Below are 17,569 nucleotides of genomic sequence, written 5' to 3'. Positions count from 1 at the left end.
CCTGAGGCAGGAATTGAACCCGGGTCTCTGGCACTGTGAGGCAGCAGTGCTAACCACTGTGCCACTGTACCGCCCACCATTCCTTCATGATTGTCACTTCACCAAATCCCTCTCTCACTTCCACTCCTGATTAACAACTATCATTGGAATTATCTTTGTAACATGTACAGTGAAGATAAAAGCAAAATACTTGTTCATTTCACCTGTTACTTGCTTATAAACTACCCTTCTCACTCTCCAGAGGACAACTCCTATTATTTTCCTGTTCTCTTTTTAAATACCTACAGAAACACTAGCTTCCTCTCATAGTTTAGTTTCTTTTTGCTCATTAATCTTTGTCATTTTCTGCGATTCCATAAATTCTGACTAAGCATCTGACCTGTCACTCAACTTAGGTGCTTTTTTATTAAGTTTGATACTTTCCTTAACTTATTTAGTTAACCACAGATTAAATCCCCAATTCTTAGGACTTCTCCTTGCATTAGGAACATACTTATTCTGAGTTGACTGAAATATCCCTTTAATGTTAATCACTGTCTTCTATTAATCTATCCTTTAGCTTAGTTTCACAGTTCACTTCAATTTAGTTCAATTTTCAAGCCCACAAAGTTGCCCTTATTTAAAGATTAAAATATGAGTCTTAGACCCAATCTTCTTCCTTTTAAACTGAATGTAAAATTCAATCATACTATGATTGCTGCTACCTAGTGGCATCTTAACTTTGTGGATAATTAATCTTGTCACATTACACAGATCTAGTAGAACATGTTGCTTTAAGAAATGATCCTTCTCCAGGCATGGTGGCTCAGTGGTTAGCACTGCTGCCTCACAGTGCCAGGGACCCAGGTTCAATTCCCGCCTTGGGCAACTGTCTGTTGGAGTTTGCACGTTCTCCCCGTGTCTGCGTGGGTTTCCTCCCACAGTCCAAAGATGTGCAGGTTAGGTGAATTGGCTATGCTAAATTGCCCATAGTGTTAGGTACATCAGTTAGGGGGGAATGGGTCTGGGTGGGTTGCTCTTCGGAAGGTCGGTGTGGACTTGTTGGGTCGAAGGGCCTGTTTCCACACTGTAGTAAATCTAATCTATCAAATTAATAATTTGATTTTCCCAGTATCTATGTAAATTAAAATCACCCATGATAATCATTGGCCCTTTATCACAAACACCAATGTTTGTGTTCTATATTGTGGTTACTGTTTGACAGCCTGAAGATCAATCCTAAAAATCACTTACTTCCCCGAATATTCCTTAACTCCAACCAAACCAATTCGACATCCTGATGTCCTGAAAAGGTCACCTCTACAGTTGCACAAATGTCAACATGAATTAACAGAGCCACTCCTGCACTTTTAGCTAGTTTCCAATTCTTCTTGAATGTTATATACCCATCAATATTCATTTGTATCTGTTTATACCTGTCTTTATTTCTTTACACTTGCTTTTACATCTTTATTCTTGATTATACCTTTCTTGTTCTATGTTTACGTGTTTGTATGTGTCAGTACTTGCTATATCTCCTTATACTTGTCTATACTTGCTAGTATCTGTTTAAATTTCTTCCTACATCTGTCTTTGTGTGTTGGAAATCATGTCTCACTAACTTGATTGAGTTTTTTGAAGAAGTATTGAAGAGGACTGGTGAGGGCAGAGTGGACGTGATCTATATGGGGGTCAGTAAGGCGTTCGACAAGGTTCCTCATGGTAGACTGGTCAGCAAGGTTAGATTACATAGAAGAGATGGAGAAGTAGCCATTTCGAATCAAAACTGGCAAAAAGGTAAAAGGTAAAGGGGTGACCTTATAGAAATTCATAAAATCATGAAGGGCATGGATAGGATAAGTAGACAAGGTCTTTTCCCCAGAACAAAACTAGGGGGCATCGGTTTAAGGTGAGAAGGGAGGCACCTTTTTCACACAGATGGTGGTGTGTTTATGAAATGAGCTGCTAGAGGAAGTGGTGGAGGCTGGTACGATTATAGCATTTAAAAGGCATCTGGATGGGTGTAGGAGTAGGAAGGCCTTGGAGAGATATGGGCAAATACTAGCAAATGGGATTAGATTTATTTAGGATATCTGGTCGGCATGGACAAGTTGGACTGAAGGGTCTGTTTCCATGCTGTACATCTCTATGACTCTGCGCATGTTTCTATCTGTGTTTACCTGTTTATAGCTTTCAATGCCTTTAAGAACAAAACAGCGAATTGTAAGATTAAGGTTAGAGAGGGAGACATCTATAAACAAGATTGAATTATGAGCAAGAATACGTGTACAAGGGCTCCAAAATGTGGCAACAAGCAGGTATCAAAGTGAGGGACCGATGGAGTTCCAGACCAATAGTAATTCATACTGGAACACTGCAGAGTGAAATAGACGGGCCTGCTAAGTTACAAGTTGCTGTTAGCCAGGTTTGATTTGATTTGATTTATTATTATCAAATATACTCAGATATAGTATAAAGTATTGTTTAACATGCTTTCCCAGGCATAACATACCTTATGTAAGTACGTTAGGATAATAGAACAGAATGCAGTATACAGTGTTACAGCTGCAGAGAACATCCAGAGAAAGATCCACTCTAATATACAAGAGGTCTGATCACAAGTCTGATAACAGATGGAAGGAAACTGTTCTTGAATCTATTCGTACATGCTTTCAAACTTTTGTATTGACTGCCCAATGGAAGAGGGTAGATGATAGTATGACCGGGGTGGGAGAGGCCTTGGATTATGTTGCTTGTTTTTCCGAGGAAGTACAGATGGAGTCAATGGATGGAAGGCTGGTTTGCGTGATGGACTGGGATGTATTCACAACTCTCTAATTTCTTTCTATCTTGGGTAGAGCAATTGCCATACCATGGCATGATGCATCGAGATAGAATGTTTTCTATGGTGTGGTTTCAATATTTAAAGGGCCTTTAAGGATATCAAAGCATATCAGAAGATGTCTAATACCCCTGCTGAGTGATGACATGTCAATGAAACCCAGGCAATGTTCTGGGGACCTGGGTTCAAATCTCACCCCAGCTTAGGGTGGTATTTGAACTCAATAATAGTCTAGAAATAAGAGTCTAATGATGTTCTTTGGGGGAGGAAATCTGCCATATGACACCCACATTGGAATTTTCAGTTATTCAGAACCCTTCAAATTGGAGGCAACAATCTCAAAGGAACACTCAAAGAGGAGCAGGTTAAGGAGTCACTGATACAAAAATAAGCACAATATCTTTAAAATAGAAATCAGGAGATACTGCTTCACAGAGTTGTGAGGATTTAAAGAAAACTTTCAATGTTATTGGCTGTGACAGAAAGTGTGAAGTTTGAAACTGGATTGGACAGGTGTTGAAGGGAAATGGGAAGCAGAAAAGTAATCCAGAATGTTTGTTTACATGGAGGCTAAACATCCATAGGGACTCACCTGTCTCTGTGTTCTCTATATTTCCATCAATATGAAGCCAACAGAGATTGATTGCAGATGGGATTAAACAACAAAGCTTCTAGACACAACTAACTGAGAGAAAGATTCCGAAGCAAAGTGACAACCTACAAACCTGCAACAACAGAAAGCCAAACTCAGCAGAGTGTCGGTGAACACAGTCTCGGGCTCTTACCTGTAATACCTGGTGGACCGGGGAGACCTGGATGTCCATGACCTTTCTCACCTCGATCGCCCTTCTCTCCTTGTTTTCCTTCATTTTAAAAAAAATGCAAAGATTGGGTGAGATTCCAGAACCAGCTACAGAACTTCATCATCAGTAAATGTACAATCATTGAACTTAATTCACTATAGTAATCAGCAAAGGGTTCTACTTGACCAATATATTGTTTTTGACATATTGTCTTAAAAATAGTGACTTGGTTGAGGGTCGGTTTAGTTCAGTTGGCTGGACAGTTGGTTTACGGAGCCGAGGTTACCATGAAGGACTGTCCTTCTCAACCTCTCCCCTTGCCAGAGGTGTGGTGGTCCTCGGGTTAAATCACTACCAGTCATCTCTCTCTAATGAGAGTGGAGCCCCGTGGTCTCATAAGACTATGGCGACTTGACATAAATGATTTGGGTTTCTGAGAAACTTCCATCATGTTATATCAGACAATTCAAGCTATGAACCCACAAATGGCCTACTTGTAAACTGCTCCTTGTCAATATATTCCCATCCTTAACATGTCTTTGTCACAACTAGATAAAAAATAAAATGCCCTCTGCTGAGCCCTAATATCTCTCAGTCACAGTCAAAGAAGACTCCCCTCCCCCCACTGCAACTGTTACAATTTCATTTACAACATTAGTCATCCTATGGGCTCTCTCACCAAGGTTACCAATTGAGGACTGCATAGACTCAGACACATGAAGTAGGTGCTCTCTAGGAAGCAGTTTCTGGCCACTCTACACTCACTTCAGGATCCTCACAGCTCACAGACGAGAGATCTTCAACCTGCCAGTACTGAACTGGAGCTGAACTGTGCAGATCTATAACTAGTGGCCTATGTTAATGCAGCAAATAGATATACAGGTGATTAGCATTAATTAATTGAGTAGGTATAAAGAAGGACGAAGAGGGGCCAGAGTATGAAAACAGCTGCAAGACTGACTCATTAATAAACTTTATCCACAAAGAAAGCTTCCTGTCTCACTGACTGGATTTGACCCAGATTGACATTAAGAGTAGAGGTTGGTTGTCTGAAGGTGAAGATAGGAAACTCAGAGCTCTTTTCAGTCCAAACATTGTAAGTGGAGTTACTTTTAAGAAGAATGGCTGAAATCAAATGCAAAGTATCTGGATATGACATTCTACTCATGTTGTATGAAGTTGAACATTACGATGAATTTAAAAATGAAGTGAATAATGGGCAAGGGTTAGGACTTTACCTTGTCTCTGTACTTCCTCCAGGAACAAAGATCGAAGGTAATGTATTCTAAACAAGTGGATACTGAGGAAGATTTGGAAATGCTATTAAACTTTATAAAAAGATGACCTATTAGATAGAGGCATGGACAGACTTTGATAAATTTAGAAGGCAGCAGGACAGATATTTTATGGAAGTCTGATTGACTAGGCTGAGGGGATAGCAGGAACGTCCTATGAGGAGACATTGGTTCAACTGAGCCTGTATTCACAAAAATTCAGAAAAGAGAGAGGGGATCTGATTGAAACATAAAAAGTCTCGCCAGGCTGGACAGTTAGATTTAGGAAGGAAAATGTTTTCTCTGGTTGGGGAATCTAGAACCAAGGGACACAATCTCAGGATAGAGAGTAGACTATTTAGGACTGAGATGAGGAGGAATTATCTAACCACAAAAGGCTGCGGAGGTCAGCCACTAAATATATTTAAGCATGAGGCAAACACATTTTTAGATTTAAAGGCAACAAAGGGTTTGTGGAGAAAGTGGAAAATAGCATTGAGACCGAGGATCAGCCCATGATTATTGTGAATGGTGGAACAGACCCAAAAGGATGAATGACCAACTCCTACTCCTTACTTCTATGTTTCTATAAAATGGAATTTAACAGACCACCTATACATTTGCAAAAAGTCTACTTGGAGATTCCCCATTCAGTTCTTGTCTTTAAACAGTTGGACTCTGTTAAGGTGTTAAACATGGACGGCCTGCTAATATCAAGTGGAGTTAGATATTCAATAAGAAAGACATTTTTGGAACAGAACTCTAAAGTCTTAAAAAAACTTTGGAAAAAATTTATTCCTGGGGACTTACATGGGTCAAATGTGGCATTAAGCATGGCACAAAGAATGGAGCATTACCTGGCAGTGCAGACCACACAGATACAGGCTGAAAGTGTCAACAAAAGAAGAATTAGAACCAAAAGAGATGAGGATATCTGGAAATAAAGAATGGGAAATATAATAGAGAAAATGAACTACAGGAATGCGTGTGGTATGATCAACAGGCTTTTTTTGATGCATTTTGAGATAGCATTATGCAATGAATTGTCGTAAATGAAATAACACTTTGAAAGGCTTTTGAAATTATGTACAAGTTGAAAGGTTGGGGAGGAGAAGATGGTGACACTGTTCAGGAAGGGGGAATTGTACTAGCTACAGTCCAGTAATGAATGTTTTAGTTATAGACTCATTCAATTGTGCTGTGTTGGACAATACAAACGTGGAATGGATGTAGACTGCATTTGTTAAAATGTTATGGAGAAAATACAGACCCGAGTGAAGTGAAGGAATTTGAGAGTTCTAGATGACAACATGCTGAGACCACAAGAAAGGCTTGTGATTCAATGTGAAATAGCTGAGGCAAAACATTTTACTAGCAGAGACAGGGCATCAAATACCTTTATTATTCATCAGGCTGACTGTGAAAAGGGGTCAGATAAAACTTGACATGTTTTTGTAAAGTCACTTTCCACAACCTGAATGTTATTATATTCCTTTAACAAGATCTAACCTCTTTAATAAAAGTATTAAGCAGGTATAAATGGGATCAGGCATAAATGGGATCAGGAGAATAGATGTTTAAAGGAAAAGAGGCTAATTTCTGAACCAGGTGGTCACAATCTAACAATATGGGTAGGCCACTTAGGAGTGAGGAGAAATCTTTTCACCCAGACAGTGGTGATTCGTGTGGGATTCTCTGCCACAGGCAGCAGTTGAAGTCAAAATACTGGATGTTTTCAAGAAAGAGTTAGATATAGTTAGTGTCTGAGAGCCTTCGGCCAGCTCACCATGTCAATGCCGACCAACGAACACTAAACTATATTAATCCCATTTACCTGCACTTGGTCCATAGCTAACATACCCCGGCATTTTATGTGCTCATCGAGATGCTTCTTAAATATTGCAAGAGTACCTGCCTCCACCACCCTGTCAGGCAGCATGTTCCATATTTCCACCATCCACTGGGTGAAAAAATGCTTTCTCAGATCTTCTTCAAACCACTTACTCCTCACCTTAAACGTATGCCCTCTGATATTATACATGTCTGCCATAGGGAAGAGATTCTCATCATTGACTTTGTCTGTGCCCCATAATTTTGTACACCTCAATCAGATCACCACCCAGCCTCACCTGCTCCAGGGAAACAAATCCAGTTTATCCAGTGTCTCTTCAAAACGGAGACTTTCCATCCCACGCAACATCATGGTGAATAACCTCTGCATCCTTCCCAGTGCAATCACGACATTCCAAGAATGTGGCAACTAGAATTGCACACAGTCTTCCATCTGTGGCCTAACCAATGTTTTTTAAAGTTTTAATAAGACTCCTTTACTCTAATATTATATGCCTCAGCTAATGAAGGCAAGCGTCCTGTATGCCTTCTTCACCACCCTGTCTACTTGTGCTAACATCTTTAGGGATCTATGGATCTGTACACCAAGGTCCCTTTGTTCCTCATTTATCCCTAGGGACCTACCACTCATTGTGTATATCCTTCCCTTATTAGGCTTTCCAAAATGCATCACCTCACACTTATTAGGATTAAATTCCATTTGCCGTTGTTCTGCCTAATTTACAAGCTAAGCAATATCAGACTACAGCCTGAGACCATCCTCCTCACTATCAATAACACCCCCAATTTTTGTGTCATCTGCAAATATACTAATTATACCTTCTATTATTCACATCCAAGTTGTTAATGTACATGACAAAGAACAAGACGTCCAGCAGTGACTCCTGTGGTACACTGCTGTTCAAAGGCTTTCAACTACAAAAACAGCCCTCCATTGTCACCCTCTCCCTCCTATGTGCAAGGCTCTTTTGGATCCAGTTTGCCAAATTACCTGCAACTCCTTGGGCTCTTACATTTTGGACCAGGCTTCCATGTGAGAGCTTGTCAAAAACCTTACTGAAGTCCATGTAAACCATATCCTCATCAATATATTGAGTCACCCTTTCAAAAACTCAATTAAGTTAATCAGACAGGATCTTTCTCTGACAAATCTGTGCTGACTATTTCTGATCAAACCCTGTCTTTCCAAGAGTTGATTAATCCTGTCTTCCAGAATTTTTTCCAATAATTTCTCTGCCAGTGACATCAGGCTAACTGGCCTGTAATTACCTACTGCCCTTCATGAACAAAGAAACCATGTTAGTATCCTCTTGTCATCTGGCATTTCACCGGTGGCCAAAAAGTATTAAATATCTCTCCCAGGCCCCAGCAATCTCCTCCCTTGACTCCTATAGTAGCCTGGGATACATCTCATCAGGCCCTGGGAATTTATGTACCTTAGCATGGTCTAGAACCTCACCATCTCGAATAAAATCTCCAGCTACAATAACTTTCTCCTCTGTGAATACAGATGTTAAGTATTCATTAAAGATCTTATCCCCGGTTCCATGCACAGGCTGCTTCGTTGGTCTCGAAAAGATCCCACTCTTTCCCTTAATATACTTACAGAAAGTTTTGGGGTTTTACTTGATCCCAAAGATCTGTCAAAGATATTTCATAGCCTCTCTTTGCCCTCCTAATTTCCATTATAAGCAATCTCTTACACTCTCTATTCTTCTGAAGGAACTCCCCTGTTTCTAATGTGTGGTATCTGACAGGTACAGAAGGCATATGGTGTGTTAGGTTTCATTGGTAGAGGAATTGAGTTCCGGAGCCGCAATATCATGCTGCAACTATACAAAATGCTAGTGCGGCCACACTTGGAATATTGTGTACAGTTCTGGTCTCCATATTTCGGGAAGGACGTGGAAGCATTGGAAAAGGTGCAGAGGAGATTTACCAGGATGTTGCCTGGTCTGGAGGGAAGGTCTTATGAGGAAAGGCTGAGAGACTTGCGTCTGTTCTCATTGGAAAAAGAAGGTTAAGAGGGGATTTGATAGAGACATACAGGATGATCAGTGAATTAGATAGGGTAGACAGTGAGAGTTTTTGTCCTAGGATGATGACGTCAGCTTGTATGAGGGGGCACAACTACAAATTGAGGGGTGATAGATTTAAGACAGATGTCAGAGGCAGGTTCTTTACACAGAGAGTGGTAAGGGCGTGGAATGCCCTACCTGCTAATGTAGTTAACTCAGCCACATTAGGGAGATTCAAACAATCCTTGGATAAGCACATGGATGATGATGATGGGATAGTGTAGGGGGACGAGCTGAGAATAGTTCACAGATCGGCGCAACATCATGGGCCGTTGGGCCTGTTCTGCGCTGTATTGTTCCATGTTCTATATGCTTCTTTTTCTTTATCTAACTCTCGATATCCCTTGACAATCTGAACATTCTGCCCTTGCCCTTAGATAAAGGAGGAAAGTAACCTGGGTGATTTGGCAGTGGATAAGAATTGGCCAGTGTGTGTGAAAACATCCCTGAATATATAAAAAAAAGAATGAGACTGAGTTGTTAATAAACCCTTTCCACAAGGAAAGGTTTCTGTCTCACTGACTGGCATGAATCCTGACTGACACCCTGCACATACAGGACAGCAAATATTGGAACATTAATCAATAAGATGCAGATTATTATTTATCATGTGTGTGCAGGGCGTTCATATTCATCCACCAGACAGAGATTGCTTTACCTCTTACCTTTGGGCCCGGTATTTCCGATCTGGCCTTGAACACCTGGCAGACCAGGTAAGCCGCGAGGCCCAGGAATCCCATGATCCCCTTGTTCACCAGAAGAGCCTGGCTTTCCAGGCGGTCCAGGGGGCCCAGTCATCCCTGCTCCTCCCAGTACTGCTCGTTTGGCACTGACTGCGACTGCGGCTAATTGTTCTGTAACACATCCAAAAAATGTGATTCAGTATGAACTGTTAAGACACCACAGATACAGTGATCAGCGTTCTGTAATTCTGGTCACACAATCAGATAAAGACACTTGCAAGAGTTCTTTTATAGAGTAGTATAGTAGCTGGTTTATTGTTTATTGTTGTTGTTATATTTTCATATTTTTGTAATTTTATAATTTTGTAAAGATTTTCAATAAAAGTACTTTTAAAAAAAAGACACTTGCAAAAAGGAAAATTGTCAGGTATTCAGGACAACAATACATCATGCACTAATATTCTGTGACATACAGACTGAGTGGGATCCTCACACTGAGGATTGGCGTGTGTCAAGCTGAAATTGCTGAGCTCAAAGTTGAGTCCAGAAGACTGTGAAGTTCCTAATTGCAAAAGGACTTATTGTTCCCTGAGCTAAAGAAAAGAGTTAATGGAGAGGTGCCGTGGTCCGAGCGCAGACAAATCAGAGTGGAAGTGAAACAGAGAATTCAAATTATGGGTGGCTAGAAGCTCAGTGTCATACTGGGGGCATGCGCACAGGGCAGGGAGGGGCTAGAAAACAGTCACCCATTGTGCATTTCATTTCCCCAGGGTAGAGCACTCTGCACTGTACAGACACAAAACAATGAGTTGAAATTTCTACAAGAGAATTGCCATTTCAACTGGTAGGTATGTTTGGGATCTTGAAAGTGAGGTATGAGGAAGTAAAAGGGTGTTAATATGGGAAGGTGCTCTGGGAAGAAGGCGAGGTGTTGAGGATGATTGAGGAGTAAGTGTAAAAGTTAAGGTGCAAGGGAATAAAGTTGAGGTTTTTGCAAAGTATAATAACAATTTACATTTATGTAGCACCTTTAATACAATGGACCATCGCACAGTGCTTCACAGGAGCAGTGTAGAACAAAGTAAGCCACTTGGCTGTATAAGGAAGTGTTAGGTCTGATAACCCAAAGAAGTGCTTCAAAGGAGGAAAGTGAGGTGGAGTGGTGGATGGGGTTAAGGAGGGAGGCCCAGATCTTGGCTGAAGGCAACTGCAGGTGGGGCCACCAATAGAGGAATAGTTATAACTGGAAATGCACAAGAGGCCAGAATTAGAGATGTGGAGATATTTTTTGGGCTGTGAGACAGGAGGGGATTAGAGAGATGGAGGGGTGGGGGCGGAGCAGAGAGAGAGGAGGGAGTGGCAAGGTCATGGATAGATTAGAAAACAAGGTTCAGTATTTTAAAATCAAAAATATTGCTAAACCAGCAGCTGGTGTAAGTCTTAGGCTACAGTGTCACATGATGTATTGCCATCAATACACCATTTCCGAACCAGGAACAAATACAGGAGGCTGGATAAACAATGTGACCATAAAGAATCAGGACAGCAGTGAGGAGAGGTGGTGGTGAGGTAGAGCAGGGTGTGGTCAGTGTAAATGGGAAATCTAACATTGTGCCTTCAGATACAGGTGTAGACAGAAAAGAAAGGATGGGACAAGGACCAATCCTAGGGGAACATCTATTGATGGGTGGCATGGTGGCTGAGTGGTTAGCATCACTGCCTCACAGCGCAAGGGACCTGGGTTCAATTCCAGCCTCAGGCAACTCTGTGTAGAGTTTCCACATTCTCCCCATGTCTGCATCGGTTTCCTCCCACAGTCCAAAGGTGTGCAGGTTAGGTGAAGTGAACATGCTAAATTATCCTTGTGTTCAGGGATGCATTAGTTAGGGGTAAATGTAGAGTAATAATGTAGGGAAATGGGTCTGGGTGGGTTCCTCTTTGGAAGGTCAGTGTGAACTTGTTGGTCAAATGACCTGTTTCCATACTGTAGGGATTCTATTCTATGACGATCTAGAGCAAAGGAATAGGAACAGCAATAGAAATCTTTGCCAGTGATTCTCTAATTACGACAGCAATAGGTGAGAACAGGTCTCCCTCAGCCACTGGAGACAGGCTGGAGGAGGATGGTGTGGCTACCAATGTCAAAGGCAGGTCAAGAACGATATTCTGGGAAAGAATGTCAGCCAGAGCCAGAGACACTGGGGTGTGACCTTGAGAACAGCTGCTTCAATACTGTGGCAGGAGTGGAAATCTGATTGAAGAGATTCAACCCTGGGCTTCAACAATAGATGGGAATGGATTTGACAGACTTTGGTGAAGGAAGGGAGGTTGAAATGGGACAAATGTTTGTCAGGATGGAGAGGATGTGGATTGTTTTCTGGAGAAAAGTGAAATATCAGCTGAAGATGTATCAACAACATCAGCTACATGGGGGACTAGGAGGAGAGTTTAGTGGGAACAGGATTGAGAAAGCAGGAGGTGGGTCTCATGGACATGGTGCACTTGGAGAGGACACAATGTGAGCTCAGGGCACCTTTACAGAAGTTTCATCAAATAGAAGGAAGGGACTTAGAAAAGCTACCTGATTGGATGGTTCCATCTTAGTGACCAAGGCTGCACTTACTGGTGGAGGCGGAAATGGATGGGACATGAGAACAGGGTTTAAACAGACAGCTGGAAGCATACAGCAAGATCCTGGGGTTACCAGTACAATTCAGGGCTGGTTTTAGCAGAACAGACAGCCTAGGGTTACCTGTATAATTCAGGGCTGGTTTTAGCAGACCAGACAGCCTAGGGTTACCTGTATAATTCAGGGCTGGTTTTGGCAGACCAGACAGCCTAGGGTTACCTGTACAATTCAGGGCTGGTTTTAGCGGACCAGATGAAGAGCTGATTGTGCTTGAAGAATTACAAGCAGATTTGATGGTGATTAGCTAAATCCTTTCAGGTCTGTGTTCATGAGATTAAAGGGTGTGCAAGGAATAGCTTCATCAAGAACTTAGGCTGCAAGATGAAAGTGAGAGTGTGGATGATCAAATCAGTAGCTGCAGAAATAGGACAAATGGAGAGTTAAAGACGAGAGAGTTAGAATGACAGTGACAGACAGACACACTGACTTGACATACATACAATGACATACATGGACATAGACACACGCACATTCTGATAGTGATGCAACAGTCTCTGACAGTGACTAAACAATCACTGACAATGACAGTGACACACACACACACACCCACTCTGAAAGTGGCACACACATATACACACACACACTAATAATGACATGCATAGACATGGACACCACACTAACAATGACATGGACTGATATGGACACAGACACTCTGACAATGACACACAGACAGTCTGACAACGACAACACACATTCTGATGAGGACACATGTACACAGATTGCCTCACACATGCACTGACAGTGATAAGCACGCTCACATTCTGACATTACATAGCACAGCAACTCTGGCAGTGACAACATTCATTGACAGTGACACCATTTTCTGACTAACACACCCATCAACATAGTGCACGCACATACACGGACAGAGACACAAACACTCACTGACAATGACACACACTGACATGGATGATCACACATACAGTGACAGCGAAAACATAACTTTGACAATGAAAACACACACACACTGACAGTGAAAACACACAATCACACATTGTGTCAGTGATGCACACAGTCTGACAATGACACACTCACACAGTCTGATAGTGAAACACAAACCAACTCTGACAGAGACACACTCATAAACCGATATTCTGACACACACATTAATATTTGAGACTGCCCAGTAAAACCCAGTGCCTTTTTGTAAAATGTTTTTATAAATGAAGTCTCTTTTAGCACTGACCTTGCATCATTTTCAAGACAACTTCAACAATATGCTGATCTCCTGCATCACGTCCCTGTGGAAAGAATGAGAAATAGATAAGTTGAGAGCCTCAAATTCCTGGACTGAGCAGAGTGGGATCTTGACCATTGTCAGGGCTCATACACAGCCCTTTAAATTCTTTATTGCAGAAAAGAAGAGCATGTTCCTCTATCTTTCTCTAATATATAATTAGTAGCACCTTCTAAAGGGCTTCAGAATTTGGAAGGAACTCGTTTGCACCTTGCTAGATTGATCCATGTCAGCGAGGCTTGCAGTACCTCACTTGGTCTGCTAGTGGCACTGCTGGCACACTGGATCATCAACAAGCTCTTCACCTATGGCCAACAGCGGCAGTGCATCGACATGGATCACACAGAATATTGGATTTGTGCCCTCTGCCCGGGCAGACATTCCCAAACTGCCCACTCCTGCCAGACGTTCCAATCCCACAAATGGTCAGTGCTGCAACCCCAGCAACTGCAGTACAGGTGGGTGAAAAAGTTGCCATATTCAGGTCTGTACTCAGAGGTCTAAGTATATAAGGGAGTGAGTGAGTCAAATGGAGGGGTAAATGGGTGGGTACAGGAGTGAGCCAGGGAGGTAATCACATCAGGTTGGGCTGGTGTTGTTAGGTGGCTAGCAATGCAGCCAGGTTAGGAAACAGGGGTAAATGGTGTTTTGCTGGGGTTCGGGGGTAGCTGCTGTTTTGCTGGAGTTAGTATTTTGTTAGGGTTCGGGGGTTGTTGGGGTTCAGGGTGTAGCTGGTGTTCAGGGGGTTGTTGGCATTCTGTTGGGGTTGGGGGTTAGTTGGGTAACAACAGAGTGATTGGCTTGAGGGTGGAGTCTGGTGCTTTGGCGAGGGGGAGTTGGGTCATGTTTGGCGAAGTAATCGGGTTGTCAGTGGGTGTGAGTTCAGCAGGAGAGTGGTGGTATCAGGAGTAGACTGGGCGTGATGCTGCAGTATTTTGGTAAGGAGGGTTCACTGTCAGTCGCCTGTCTTTCTCTATGCTGACTCTCAAGCTGGTCTAATTATGAATGGTGGAGGGGAGACCAGACCAGAGTCACTAGTCTGAGATAACAGGGTGATTTATTGCTGTTAGCAAGAAGTATAGTTTACATTAACAAGATAGTCATAGTTTTTAAGACTCTGAGGTGCTGTGTAGAATGCATTTGCTCCTCATAGGACCCCTATAATTTGGAAACAGGCAATTCAGCCCATCAAGTCCACACCGACCCTTTGAAGAGCATCTCATATAGACCCATACCCCTATCTTATCACCTTAACCCTGTATTTCCAATGGCTAATCCACCTAGCCTGCATATCTTTGGACTGTGTGAGGAAACCAGAGCACCTGAAGGAAACCTGCACAGACATAGGAAGAACATGCAAACTCCACACAGATCCGAGGGTGGAATCAAACCCGGGTCCCTGGTGCTGTGAGACAGCAGTGCTAACCACTGAGCCACCGTGCCCCCGCCCCCCCCCCCCCTTGGATACTCGAGTTGATCTCAACCATCTGCACCCACATCATCAGACTAGATGGAACTCAATGTAACATTGACATTAACATCTTCAGCACCTGAAGCCTTCTTTGGTTGTCTGACTGCTGAACCAGACTTTTCTGAGTTGTCACGCAGGAAGATTGTTGCTTGCTCAACACTATCTTTGTCACTAACACTGATTACCAGAGGTTAGAACATTTCCACCAGTCCTGTAAAGTCTATGACTTCTTTCCTGTTGGCAATAAGAAGTAACTCTCCTGTGAAATTTTCCAAGATTCTTCTTTCTGTTTGAATGAGTCTAGAAAACCCAATAAAAACTTCTCAGTGACTTGTTTGTCAACAACAGTCTGTTTCTGAGCCAGTTATTAACGTGACTGTATATGAACTACCACAAGGACGTCAAGGTCAAGATGTGCAGCAGGTTCAGAAGTGAGGGGTGATGACCCTGAATCACACACACACAATTGCATCTTTCATGCACTGTTTAGTGATACAGCACTATTTGGAGCAGACCTTTAATATTAGAAGCTGTTCTTCTTAGATCATGCAGATTAATCTTTGTTAAGTGACAACTTCTGTTTCTTCAGCCATGGTTCCTGATCTCTCAGGACACTGACACTCTTTCCTGTATCCAGCTTAAAACTGACCATTTGTCCGTAGGAACATAGGAGATAGGAACAGGAGTAGGTCATTTGACAACTTGAGCCTAATCCATCATTCAATATCATCATGGCTGATCATCCAACTCAGTCACCTAATCCCGCTCTCTCTCCACAGCCCTTTAGCCACAAGACTGATACCTATCATTTTCTTGAAAACACAATGTTTTGACCTCAAACACTTTCTGTGATAATGAATTCCACAGGATCAGCACTCGCCGGATGAAGAAACTTCTCCTCACATGAGTCCAAAAGGTTTACCCTTTATCCTTAAACCATGACATTGATTCTGGACTCCCCCACCATCAGGAATATTCTTCCTGCATTTAACCTGTCCAGTTGTTAGAATTTTGTAAGTTTCTATGAAGAACTCCCTTGTCCTTCTAAACTCCAGTTAATACAGTCCTAACCGACTCAAACTCTACTCATACGTCAGTCCGCCCATCCCAGGAATCAATTTGTTAAATTTTTGTTGTTTCCTTCTATAGCAAGAACATCCTTCCTCAAATAAGGGGACCAAAATGACATGCAATACTCCAGACGTGACCTCACCAAGGCCCTGCATAATTGGAGCAAGACATCCTTGTTCCTGTACTTTAATCCTCTCACTTGGCAACATACAGATTGCTTTCTTTGCTGTCTGCTGTATCTGCACAGTTACTTTCAGTGATTATTGCACAAGGATACCCAGGTCTCGCTGAACGTTCTCCTCTCTCAATTTACAGCCATTCAAATACTAATCTGAATTCCATTTTTGCTACCTCCCATCTACTGACATTAGATTAGATTAGATTACTTACAGTGTGGAAACAGGCCCTTCAGCCCAACAAGTCCACACCAACCCTCTGAAGAGCAACCCACCCAGACCCATTCCCCTACATTTACCCCTTCACCTAACACTATGGGCAATTTAGCATGGCCAATTCACCTAACCTGCACATTTTTGGACTGTGGGAGGAAACCGGAGCACCCGGAGGAAACCCACGCAGACACGGGGAGAATATGCAAACTCCACACAGTCAGTTGCCTGAGGTGGGAAAGGAACCTGGGTCTCTGGTGCTGTGAGGCAGCAGTGCTAACCACTGTGCCACCTTGCCGCCCCAATTGACAGAATGAAAGTATAAGACTAATAATCTGTCTAATAATCATTATACTGCATCTGCAATACATTTGTCCACTCACTCAGCCTGTCCAAAACTCACATTGCAATATCTCTGCATCCCCCTTACAGCTCACCCTTTTTCCCAGCTTTGTGTCATCTGTAAACTCTAACATAATACATTTAGCGGATGCAAATAAGCTCTGTTAAAGTTGAATCATTGAATCACAAAACAGTAATGTCTCTTTGAAATGTTTAACTATTCTAACAGAGATATCTCACTGAAAGCAATTTTCTTAATTGTGATCTTGCTCTACTTTTTTGAACAATGCATGTTTGAGAGATCACCAGTGTTTCCACTGTTTTAAAACTGCATGTTGCTTCTCCTCAAAGTGACATTCGGTTTGACAATTTATTTCTCATTGTCTGTGCTTGTCTTTATTGTTGCAGTTCTAACTTCCGTTAAATGTTCTCCTTCTCTGGGGAAGGATGTTCTTGCTGTAGAGGGAGTGCAGGGAAGCTTTACCAAATTGAGGCCTTTCTGCCCCACACCACTAACAGTGACTGTCAGCACTTTAAGCTTGTATTTTTGCATTTATCAATGTTAAGTACTGTTACTCTAAGCTTTCTCAGACACTATCAGCAGGATGCAGACAGCAATATTACAACAATTTCTTTGCCTACCAGTCTTTTTAACTCTTTATTGTTGCCGTATCATTGCAGTTCTAGCTTCTCTTAAATGATGTCCAGTAGTGAGTGATGTTTTAAGCCTTCACATTCGGTTTCCTTGCAATACTGTACCTCTGTACATATGAACAACAACCAACAGCAAGCACCTTGGCCCTTCGGGTCTGCTCTGCCATTCAATAGGATTTTAACCATAACTCTACATTCCTGCATAT

Source organism: Chiloscyllium plagiosum, chromosome 27 (genome assembly GCF_004010195.1).
Source record: "Chiloscyllium plagiosum isolate BGI_BamShark_2017 chromosome 27, ASM401019v2, whole genome shotgun sequence".
Lineage (NCBI taxonomy): Eukaryota > Metazoa > Chordata > Chondrichthyes > Orectolobiformes > Hemiscylliidae > Chiloscyllium > Chiloscyllium plagiosum.
This window is presented reverse-complemented; position numbering follows the sequence as displayed.